Source organism: Triticum urartu, chromosome 7A (assembly GCF_056163025.1).
Source record: "Triticum urartu cultivar PI428250 chromosome 7A, HENAU_Tu73, whole genome shotgun sequence".
NCBI lineage: Eukaryota > Viridiplantae > Streptophyta > Magnoliopsida > Poales > Poaceae > Triticum > Triticum urartu.
In genome coordinates, this window is record NC_141879.1 from 561,261,783 (window position 1) to 561,273,382 (window position 11,600).

Here is an 11,600-nt window from a genome sequence, read left to right on the forward strand (position 1 = left end):
GCTTAATTTATACATGCTTTGTGTGAATGCCCCCTGTTTAGTGTCTAATTACCATATATGTGAATTATGCAATGCCATCTTGTTGCAAGACATTATATATGTGAATTATGCAATGTTATCTTGTTGCAAGGCATTATGTATGTGAATTATGCAATGCCATGCTGTTTAGGCAAGCGTCATATATGTGAATTATATCATGCCGTCTTTTTTTGTATTTCTCATTGCTTTTGTTGACAATGTTTGTATATTCAACTGCTCTTCCTGTGCCTCAGCCATTTGAATTGGTGATGGAGAAATCTGGAGTGAAAACAAGGTCTTCAGAGCAGACAATGCTACCTGCTGAAGCAGATATCTTGCTGGTTACAGATAGCTCTTCAGAGGAGGATTCAGAGGCAGATGACCAGTCCTATTATCCCCCTAAGGTGTATGCTCAAACTTGGCAGGGTTATATTACTCATATAATGCATATGTTGTATTGCAATGCTTAGTTTTTACATCATATACACAATATTGCATGCCATCTCCTTAGTTGACACATCATATATGCGATTGCCCTCTGCTCACTTCCTTAGTATATAAATCATATATTTGAATTATGTCATGCCATGATGTTTACATAGACAACATGTATCTGAATTATGGCATGCCAACCCATTTTCTAAAGACATAATATAATTATATCATCTCATCCTATTTACATAGTCATCATATTTTAAATTATGTCATTCTATCCATGAATTATATCATGCCATCATGTTTCCATTGACGGCATGTTTGTGATTTATGGCATGCCAACCACTTTAATAGACACATCGTATAGTTATATCATGTCATCCTGTTTACATAGTCATCATATTTTGAAGTATGTCATTCTATCTTGTTTAGTTAGCCATCATACATGTGAAATTGTGTCATGCTATCCTGTTTAATTAGACATCATATATGTGAAATTATGTCCTGCTATTCTGTTTGCTTAGACAACATAAATGTGAATTATTTCATGCCCTGTTTTCTTCCCTACTATCCATTGCACCTATCTATCTTACAATGTCTGTACATTCAATTACTTTTCTTGTTTATCTACCATTTCAATTGGAGGGAGTGATGGTAGTTTCTGTGGGAGTAAAAACATGGTCTTCAGAAAAGATCGCGCTACCTGTCGATGCAGATAGAACCACGGTTGTACTTGCCCAAGAACCAGCCCCACCACACATAACGCACACTCATGCAGATTGTACCCCTACCCAGTTGGACAGAGAACCAGCTACACCCTTCTAACCCCAACCCCAGCAGATAGACACCCAGTTCCCGTTGACACATCACTGTCTCCACCACAGAGCACCCAAACACGAGAAGTTAGTAAGGCAACCACAGTGCCCAAATTACGAGGACCACCACTCCGAACTCGAAGTCAACTCTTAAAGCAGAAGAAGAATTGTTCTCAGGTCATGTTCTGTAGCTATGGTTCATACTACTTTGCTCTTGCATCACTGTATTTACTGATACCAACTAATTTCAAATTTGAAGGATGCAATTGAAACTCCAATGGCGCAACAGGTATGTTTTAAACCTGTTTCTTCAACGTGTTTGGCTGTTTTCTGTTGTAACTTGCTCCATGTTGATTTCAGTTTCAATTTAATAAACAGTTATGTTCTCATGCCATGCACATTACAAGTGTTGTTATTGCTCTGTAGTTTCCCACACTTATATTCTGTCTATGCTGCTTTGTCTTAAATAGATATGATTCGAACTGTATCTATCTTGATTTGGCAACATAAACTAGAATGATATAGACCATACAGTGACCATACTACATAGATATATGTTTGTTTCATGCTGTTATCCTGTCCACCTTACTACTGAACTGGTTTACCAAAATGAGTTTCATATACTACATTATAAACCTGAGATGTGTTTGTTTGTTTCTCTTTTAGAACACGGATAAAACATTGGAGAAGAGTACCCTGTTATGCAATGGTAAAGGAAGTAATGCAGATAAGGTTCAAGATAGTGAGACATCCCTGTTGGTCTCCAAGAAAGATGATAAAAACTATATTGAAGACACTGAGACAACCCCAAAGTCCTGTCTTGATATAGTGTTCGAGTTACTGGCTACCACTGCCGGCACCAGCTCTTCGAACTCGTTGCCTGAATCAGTTCAGCTTCTTGAGTCTCAACTTCAAGTTGAAAGACATCGATCAGATGTTATGCGACAGGAAGCCGAAGGACTGAGGAAGTCCCTGCAGAATTCAGATGCATAATTTCTGGTGCAACAGCAAGCGCTGGAGGACTTAAGCGGCAAACAAGAGAAAGTTAATAAGCTTGCTAAGCATCTTGCCAGCATTATGGGTACCTAGGATATTGTTTCTTGAGCTCTTCTGAAGTGGTTTCAGTTCTGGACTTGTTTTGCTGCAGCGTTTATATGCTGTTGTATTCCCTATATTTGCACTGGTGGCAAACTTTGATGCCTAGTGGATGTAATATGTCTAATAGCCGTGATAGCCTAGTGTAAGTTGCTTGCTTATTTATTTCCTTGTTGTCTTGTTTATTTGTTTGATTGTAGTCAGTGCAGTTCTTTTTCTACGGTTTGCTAGTGGCTACAATAACCTATTTTTTAAAACTAGGCCACAATAACCATGGGCTAATATTTACTGTAGTGACACCGGGCCTCCTACGGGCCGTAGAAACAGTGGGCCTTCTACGAGCCGTATAAATAGTGGGCCTTCTACGGGCCATATCATCAATGGGACTTATACGGGCCGTATGATCGATTGGCCAAACATGGGCCAAACAGACCACATTCTGGCTGTAAATGGGCTAGAGTTGGAATCGTCCGTTCATGGGCCGACCATAATGGGCCATCGTTAATAGGCCGTATTTTATGACGCTATGAAAACGGCCCAACGTATTAACTGACCACAAACGGGCCGACTGTAACCATGGGCTGAATTTGGCCCACAAGCAGAAAATGATAGTAACGGGTCGTAAGTTAAAGAATGCTGGAAAATAGCCCAAGAATAAATGGGCTCTGAGAAGGCCGAAAGATAACATGGGATGGAAATGGCCCAATGGAATAACGGGCCGTTAATGGGTATAAAGTGATACACTGTTCTTTATGGGCCAGTTTCACCACGGGCCGTTAATGGGTGTAAAGTGATACACTGTTCATTACGGGCCAGTTTCACCACAGTCCGTTAATAGGCCAAGAGTTACATAGGGCCTCATACGGGCTGAAAGACGTCATAGGCCATACATGGGCCAGAAGTAAAAACGGGCTGGAATCATATTGGATGGCCCAGATGACACTACTGGGCCTAATTCGAATAGGGCGTAATGGGCCTTGGGTTTGCGGGCTGTAAATGGGCTATATGCAAACAGGCCGTTAACAGGCTTTCCATGGGCCGGCCCGCCACCTTTTGACCAAGTCAAACGGGCCGGCATTTTCACAGGAATGGGCCTCTGTTGGGTCGTGCCACATGTCGACGTATCATAGGCGCCTTCTGTCCAATGAGCGGATGACATCTGTCCCAGCGATGAGCCGACACGTGTTTCCTCCAGCTAATGATGACTTTACACATGGAAAATCCCCATTGGTTGGGGCTGTTAACGGGTTATCGGATCCAAAACCCGACCCGATAGCTTAACGGCGTTCCGTTACGGTGGATGCCGTGTGTCAGTCGCCCTTGACAAAAGCACTTCTGTGACGCGCGATTTATCGTCATGGAAGTGAACACTTCCGTGATGATAATTTTGGTAATGTCATGGAACACTTCTACGACAGCACGGGTATGACTATTTTGATTCTGTCATAAAATTGTCATGGATGTACATGCATGACAAAAAACGTGACCTACTGTGACAAACACGTATCATCATGGAAGTGTATTTTTTTGTAGTTCATATGCACATGAGACAAACATATTCATTTCACACCACTCAATTCAAACAAGATTCATACAATCATCCTAAGCTACTGTTACAAAATCTCGCAACTATTTCTAACTACTTGGAAGAATACTAATAGTAATATGGTGGTTGTCTAGAAATTTTGATCAGTGGAAGACTCCATCATATCCGCTCCAGCTTCGTCTTCAAAATCATCACTTTCTTCATCATCGCTGTCAGGGTCTGTGTCTGTGTCGTCTAGTATGATGTAGTCTTCAGAATGAATGTCAACTTCAGACTCGGGCTTCACCACGGGTATTCCTAGCTTCCTCTCCAGGTCTTCATTTTGCTTCAGTAGTACAGCAATTTCTTCTTCATATCCATCATGTGTAGCCTTGAGTTCCTCTTCTAGCCTCATATTTTGGGTCATCACCTTCTTCGTATCTACCATGTTAGCGCACATCTGGTTCTCATAACAACGAATGTGCTGGTTCAACTCCTGTATGTAGGCTGCAATAGATCTATCCTTCCTGGTGCGAATCATCTCCCATTGCTCATCTCGACGTCCACATATCTGGTAGGTGGTGTCTTTAAGATCCTTGTTGTACACCTCACCTATGCGTCCAATGGTGATGTGGGAGGCCTTGCTCTTCCCTAAGCTCCAGGTTGGTGCATCAAAGGAAAACTCGATGGGCTCGGTAATTGGCGCAAAAGTCCTTCTCGGAACACGAACTTGAATCGTCCATCGCTCCTCTTCTGGTAAAGTGGCGCTGAAGGTTCTGGTGAAGCTTGGTATGCCAATGTCCAGGTACCTAGTGAATTCTTCAAGTGTCGTCCGAAAGGGGTGTCATCATTCGGTTGAGTGAACATGTTCCTTGGGTCCAACATCTGTAGTGTAGAAATTGATAAGAGTTAGAAATGAGTAGAGAAGAGTATCATGTGGCTTTTCCTAGTGGTCGCATCTTACAGTGGGCGTGTGCTCTGATACTATCTTGTAGCGACCCGATCCCAATGGATCGAAGTCTCTGTGCATGAGTGTCATCGCTAAATCGGTATTGCTGACACACATAGTACTCGAGGATTTATAACAGAGTTCGATCACACACTTATTACATCAAGTGTCTCATAAATAGTGCTTATTACAATAATATGGCTGAAGGCCATCTAAATAACTGCGGAAGCTTCGGAGATAAATGAGTCCATCCAACTCCATGGCAGAACTGCGTGCATGACAACAACCTATCGCACCTTAGTCTTTGTCTGAAAATTCTGCAACATGATACATTGCAGCCATGTAGGTTAGCACATGGAATATGCTGGCAAGATCACACTATAGAGAAAAATGATGAAATAATGACTATCACTACATGCATATTTGGCTGGTGGAGGCTTTAAGTTTAATATTTGCATAAAGCTAATTTTTCCATACAACAAAAGGAAAAGATTTTATTTAACTACCAGGTTTATGCCATTGTTGAGAAGGTTCCCCCAACTCAATCCCAAATTACCCTGAAATAAAATTAATAACTCAACAAATTCATCAAGTAAAGTGATGAGATCAATCAATAATTCAAATACCAGATACTCAAGATGTCCATAACCGGGACACGGCTAACCATGATTAGTTTTCACACTCTGCAGAGGTTTGCGCACTTTTCCCCACAAGACTTGACCACATCCATGATTTGAAGATCGAGACGCAGTCTTTTTGAAGCATTAACTCTTTACTCTGGGTAGACAGTTACACCTACTTTCCCCTACATCTGCTAGCCTACCACTTAAAGAGGTCACACAACTTACTCAACTATACCAGAGCCCATAATGGTTTGTGGCTGCACACGGAAGTTTCTAGCATGAATAATATTATGATCCCTTTGAGCCTGGGTGGCATTCCGTAGGATGATCTGTCACGACCGGTTTTCCAATAAAAATGTTTATTGAGTAACCAATCTTTTGAGTCCAGTATGAGAAAAATCCTCCTTACTGGTAGAGAAATTCTTGATACAATAAGCCAGTAGCATAAAATATATTACAGGGTCGAGCTACGGTTGCTCAACCAAATTATTACAAGCACGCCAATAATTATACATAATGGCGGATATGACACAGTGGTGTGGAGGCATACTACTGACTCGAGGACAGGGTGGTGGTGAAAAATCACAGCAGGGAGTGAGATACATGACTCTAAAACTGGCATCTCATCGAGCGTCGAGGTGAGGCTCGATGAATTTATTTGGTAGCGGAAGCGGATATAATACAGTGACCAAATCCAGGGTCGCACAAGACTGACTGGGATTCCTCTAGGCGTCGGACTCGCTATCGAATTCTCCATCCATTAGATCGCCTTCGTCAGCATCTGGCCAAATCAACAAGGCAGGTGAGTACTTTGAAAGTACTCGCAAGACAGTTCGGACGTAAGATATAACAAATGCATGCATGGATGCGTCATGATTAATTTACCAATGCACATTCAAAATTTAGCAAGCAAGGTAAGTAAAAAGGGAATCGGCGGTAGTCTGCCTGAAAACCCACCAAAAAGAAATAATAGGAAACCAATCGGGTGTCTGAAGAGATGCCTCGAAGGGTGAACAAATAAATAAAGATCATGCCGCAGTCGGGCGTCTAAGCGACACCACGTAAAGGGCTTAAACTGAAAATAAAAGACATGCGTGCCACAGTCGGACGTCGGGGCGACATCATAGAAAGGGCTTATATTGAAAGTAAATAACAGTACTGTCGCAGTCGGACTTCTGAGCGACATCGCAGAAAGGGCTTTTATTGAAAGTAAATAATAACATTGCCACAGTCGGACGTCTGAGCGACATCGCAGAAAGGGCTTTTATTGAAAGTAAATAATAACAATGCCACAGTCGAACGTCTGAGCGACATCGCAGAAAGGGCTTTCATTGAAAGTAAATAATAACAATGCCACAGTCGGACGTCTGAGTGACATCGCAGAAAGGGCTTTTACTCACAAGTAAATAATACTCATAAAAAATATTCAATTCATGACAAGAAACGGGTTAGTCCGTCCACAGGAATAAACATTGTACAGGACTTAGCACTCATGTGATTCACCGGAGTCTCTTTCATCAAAACTGACATTTGTCAGGATAAGATAATATCGAACTTGGACATGGAATAGATGATTCAATGGAATATATGACTGAAATTTTTTCCCACAACCAACGGATTTCCGTAGTCACGAAGGACTAGTTCCGTTTACGGTATTTCGGAAGAAAACACAACTAACCAGTACACACCCATCCTACCTCTTGATGCCAGGAATCACCCTAGACATCATCCAAGAAAAAACTTTTGAGACGGGGAGATGACAATATCGAATAGCATGGGATCAAATTTATATACGCGCGCTCTAAGGGGTGCCCCCCTCTCGGTCCCAACCGGAAACGCCCATGCCCCCTGACCGGATGACTGGCTTTAATCCAGGGCCATGGAACCATCATCACGGTCTCTCCTTTTGGTGTGTACCAAGAAAGCGGTTTGCAACTTACTAAGCCATATTCCTTGCGGAAAACATGTGGTAGTACAGGGAAGGAAAAGTGGAAGGAACTGGATCGATACGGGTTGACACTGAAGTAATATAGTCTGGCATAAGACTGGCATGCTGCAACACTGCCATCTTACCCATCCTCATGCCAGCACATGGCTATGCATACTCACATCCATCCACTTATGGATTTTTGAAACTCACTTGCCTCATCGTTGCATGTAACATGACATTCGTCAGTATGCTCATCAACATGCCATGAAACTACTTAATGCAAACATGCCAAAACAATCATCATATCAAAAGTTCAAACATGCTTGCCTGGTTCAGAGTAGTCGGAGCCTAGCTCGGTGAAGTTCGCGGTCCCGTCACCTCCTTCGGTATCTACGGCATAAAGAAAATATACGTGCTATCGTGAATACCGTGAGGTGCACAAAAATTTCTCCAAATATTTTTCAAATAAATCTGATAAAAAACTAGACAAAATTCTAAAGAGGACAGAAAAAGAATCAATCAAAAATATATTTTTGTTTAAAAGTTATAAAGGTTTTTGTCCAGGGACTAATCTATAATGAAACAGAAAGTTTCCAGGGTTTAACTTATAAAAACAGAAAATGCTTCGGTAAAGAATACGCCGGCCCAAAGGGAAAACGCATTTGGCAGAAGACGCTTTCAGAAAACGGTTCGTTTAGAAAGGACAGAGAGGCTGACAGGCGGGTCCCGCCCGTCAGGTTTGAATTTTCAAAAGAGGCGGCAGAGCTCGATGGTGCCCGAGAGCCGCGGTGGTCGCCGGCGGTGATCCACGGCGAGGCAGGGGGATCGGGTGGTACCTCTGTGTTTAGTGCATCCTTCCGCGTCGGTGGGTGGTGGTGGTGGTCGCCGGCGAGCTCTACGTCGACGGCGGCCCTTGCTCCGGCAGACGGTGGCTCGGGTGGAGATGGATCTCGTCGGGGAGAACTGCGAAGGCCAAATTGACGCTTGGGTTAGCTCACTGGGTGCTCGAGGAGGCTACTAACGAGGTTTGGGCGTCGGGGATGGCCTCACCGGAGGGAATCGAGTTGGTGGCCGAGGCGGAACGAGGCGGCCGGAGTTGGGGGAGGAGAACTCCTCGAGGTCCTCCTAGTGGCCTGGCGGGGTGTCTGTGGGGTGTAGTGAGGGTGTGTGCTCGAGGGCGAGCTCGGGTTCCCCTTTTATAGGCGATCCGAGGCGGTGGCCGTGAACGGGGTTCTCCGGCGATGGATTACGGCGGCGCAGTGCTCGGTCGGGGAGTTTAGGAGGTTGGGCATCAACGTGGAGGTCCACTGGTTCCATTCAGACGCTAAACGGACTTGGATTAGGAGCTTGGGGTGGGTTTCGACGGAACGGGGCGGCGCGGCGGTAGAGAGCGTGCCTAGTGCTTGCCGGGCCACGGCGACGGTACAGCGGGGTGTGCTGGCGTGCATGAGGCCACGCGGAGCTACCAGGAGGATTGGGCGGCGCCGAACGGCGTTGAGCCGCCGTTCTGCTCCCTGTCGGCCGCTACGGTGGTTCGGCCGCCGCAAGACACGCCGGCGCAGGCGGGCCAGGGTGCCACCGACGCCAGGAAGGCGCCAAGCGCGCGTGTGGAGCTCCGGACAAGCAGGCCAGGCGGCGAGCAACGTGCCAAGGGAACTGTGGACATGTGATTGAATTCTGACGAAGCGAAACGACACTGAACCCTGAAGTTTCTCTGAATTTTCTGAATGTGCAAAGGAACAGTGCAGCTCAGGTGTTCGACAGAATGTTTTTGGTATGAGGGAGGCTCTGCTTGAGCTGATTTTTGGTGGAGTGGCCTCTCATTTCACCAGGAGACTGCCTGAATTTTTGTGGAATTTTTGGGGAAGTGTAGATATGAATTTCACCAAATTTGGCAAATCTGGTCCAAACTTGCAGTGAGTGAAATTTGAAAAATTTGAAAAGAATAAGAGTGGATCAAGATGGTTCTAGGTTGTGGGTACTAAGGACTATCCAGGGGAGTTGGTTTGAGATAAAAACTCAAAGGCAATGAGGTACTTGCTTTGAAAATCACTCAGGCTCAAAATAATTGGCAGAAATGATTTGGGAGAAAAAAATAATTGAAATAAAATCCAAAACTTGTTTGGACTTGTTGAGACAGAGAATTTAGATTGTTCAAAGGTGGAGGGAGGGATTTTGAGAAGATTTACTATAGGAGACATGGTAAAACCATGGGTGGTTTTCAAGATAAGAAAAACCTAAAGATTCATAGAGTTCTTTTTATAAGAAAAAGAATAATTTCCAAAAATATACTTTGAGAAGGGAACCATCAGAGAAAGAGTTTTAAATGATCAAACACCATAGTTTCAAGAAGATACAAAAATAAAAACCCTTGCCAAAGAAGTTTTTTTAAGAGGAAGGTTTTGTGGAAAAATTTTAAATGGCCTCTTTTCAAAAACCAACAAAGTTTTTGCTGAAAACCAAATAAAATTTTTGGAGTGTCACATGATCACACGGGTACTCTGGGATATCCTAGGATAACACTAGATTATCCAGGTGCCTACAACCAATCCACCCAGATGTGTATTCAGGTAGCCACCTAATGTTTCCCTTAGTTATTACTCTCGCAACTTTCATGAATCACACATACCAATCCCGTATACGAGCATGGCTAAGCATTATGAGCATAACGTATATTCTCGGGGTGATAAAAGGTATTAGGTTCCTACCTCATCAACTACTTAACAACAACCATATGTTTCCAATCCTACTCATGCAATGTTTGAGGGGTATAACTAATGCATAAAAACTGGGTATGAAAAGTATGATCAAAGTGTAACTTACCTTGCTGACGATCGGAAAAACCTAGAGATTCGTAGTAGCAAGATTCGCACTCCGGAAAATCTATCATAGACAAACAATAGCATACATAAGAACAAAAGCATAAGATGCAAAGGTAAAACCAAATGAAAATATCTAACCAGAAAGTTCAAGTGAAGAGCTTCGATTTGCAAAAAGAAGCAATCAAATCGGAGATACGAAACTCAAGTTACAATCAAAATAAGTTCAAATTCAAATCCGTTTGAAACCAAATTTTAAACTTCCAAAAAACATGTTTAAGTTGATTATCTGGACAGAGGGGTTCATAACGAAGAATTTGGTGTTGGTTTCATTGGATTTGGATAACTGAGCAAAAGGTTGTGATCGCTTAAAGAATAGGGACTAATCTGCTAAGAAAATAATTATGGATAGGTCCCTGGCCAAAAATAAATAGAAAAAGAAAAATCTATCGGACAAATGTTCGCTACAGATACCTAATGAATGAAAACCGTTCGCTCTAGAACCCTAACTAAAGAACGTTTACTAAATAAACTAAACCAAAAATAAACCGGGTTTTGTAGAAAAAACGAAAACTAAAAAAACAAGATCGGGGTCGGCGGTTTATACCGGTCCATGGCGGCTCGTCGTCGGTGGGGAATCCGGCGGCGGCGACGGATGGCGGTGGAAGCGGGCTCCGGTGACGGCTTTGGGCGGCGGTGGTGGCTGCGGGTGGCGGTGGACAGCGACGGCGGCTTCGGCGCGGGGCGGCGGCGTTTGCGGCGGCGACTACGGGCTTTGGCGGTGGCAGTGGTTGCGGAGGCGATGGCGACCTGAGGAGGAGAGGGGCCGAGTCGGCCCGGTATTTATAGGGGCCGGGTGGTGCGGCGGCTTGCGGGAGGGCAAAGAGGAGGCGGTGGCGGCCAAGAGTCCGACCCGGACTCCGACGGGTGGCGGCACGGCGCGGGACTCCATCCCGAAGGCGGACCGGCGATGCAGTGGCAGCTGCACCGCTGCCTGGCACTAGCTGGGCTGGCCCAGTTCGGCCGAAACTGTATTTTTTTTACAAATAGCGTCATGAAGATAAATCCGAATAAAATAAAAATTCCTAAAATTCCAAAAACAATTTTCAGCATTCCCTCCTAATATTTGGGATAATGTGCACATTTTTCTGGAGTAAATGCAATTTTCAAAAATGCATCTTTTCCCTGATTTAATAAAATACAACCGAATAAAATTGGAGATAAAATTCAAATAAGATATATTATTATTCAAAATTAAATTCCCAATATTTCCTAGCTATTTTGAAGAAGTCATTATCTTCTCTCATTATTTTATTCATTTTGAAATAATGGGAAAAATAATTTCAAATAAAATCCCTTTGACCGAATTTGCCAATTTTGAAAAAAAAATC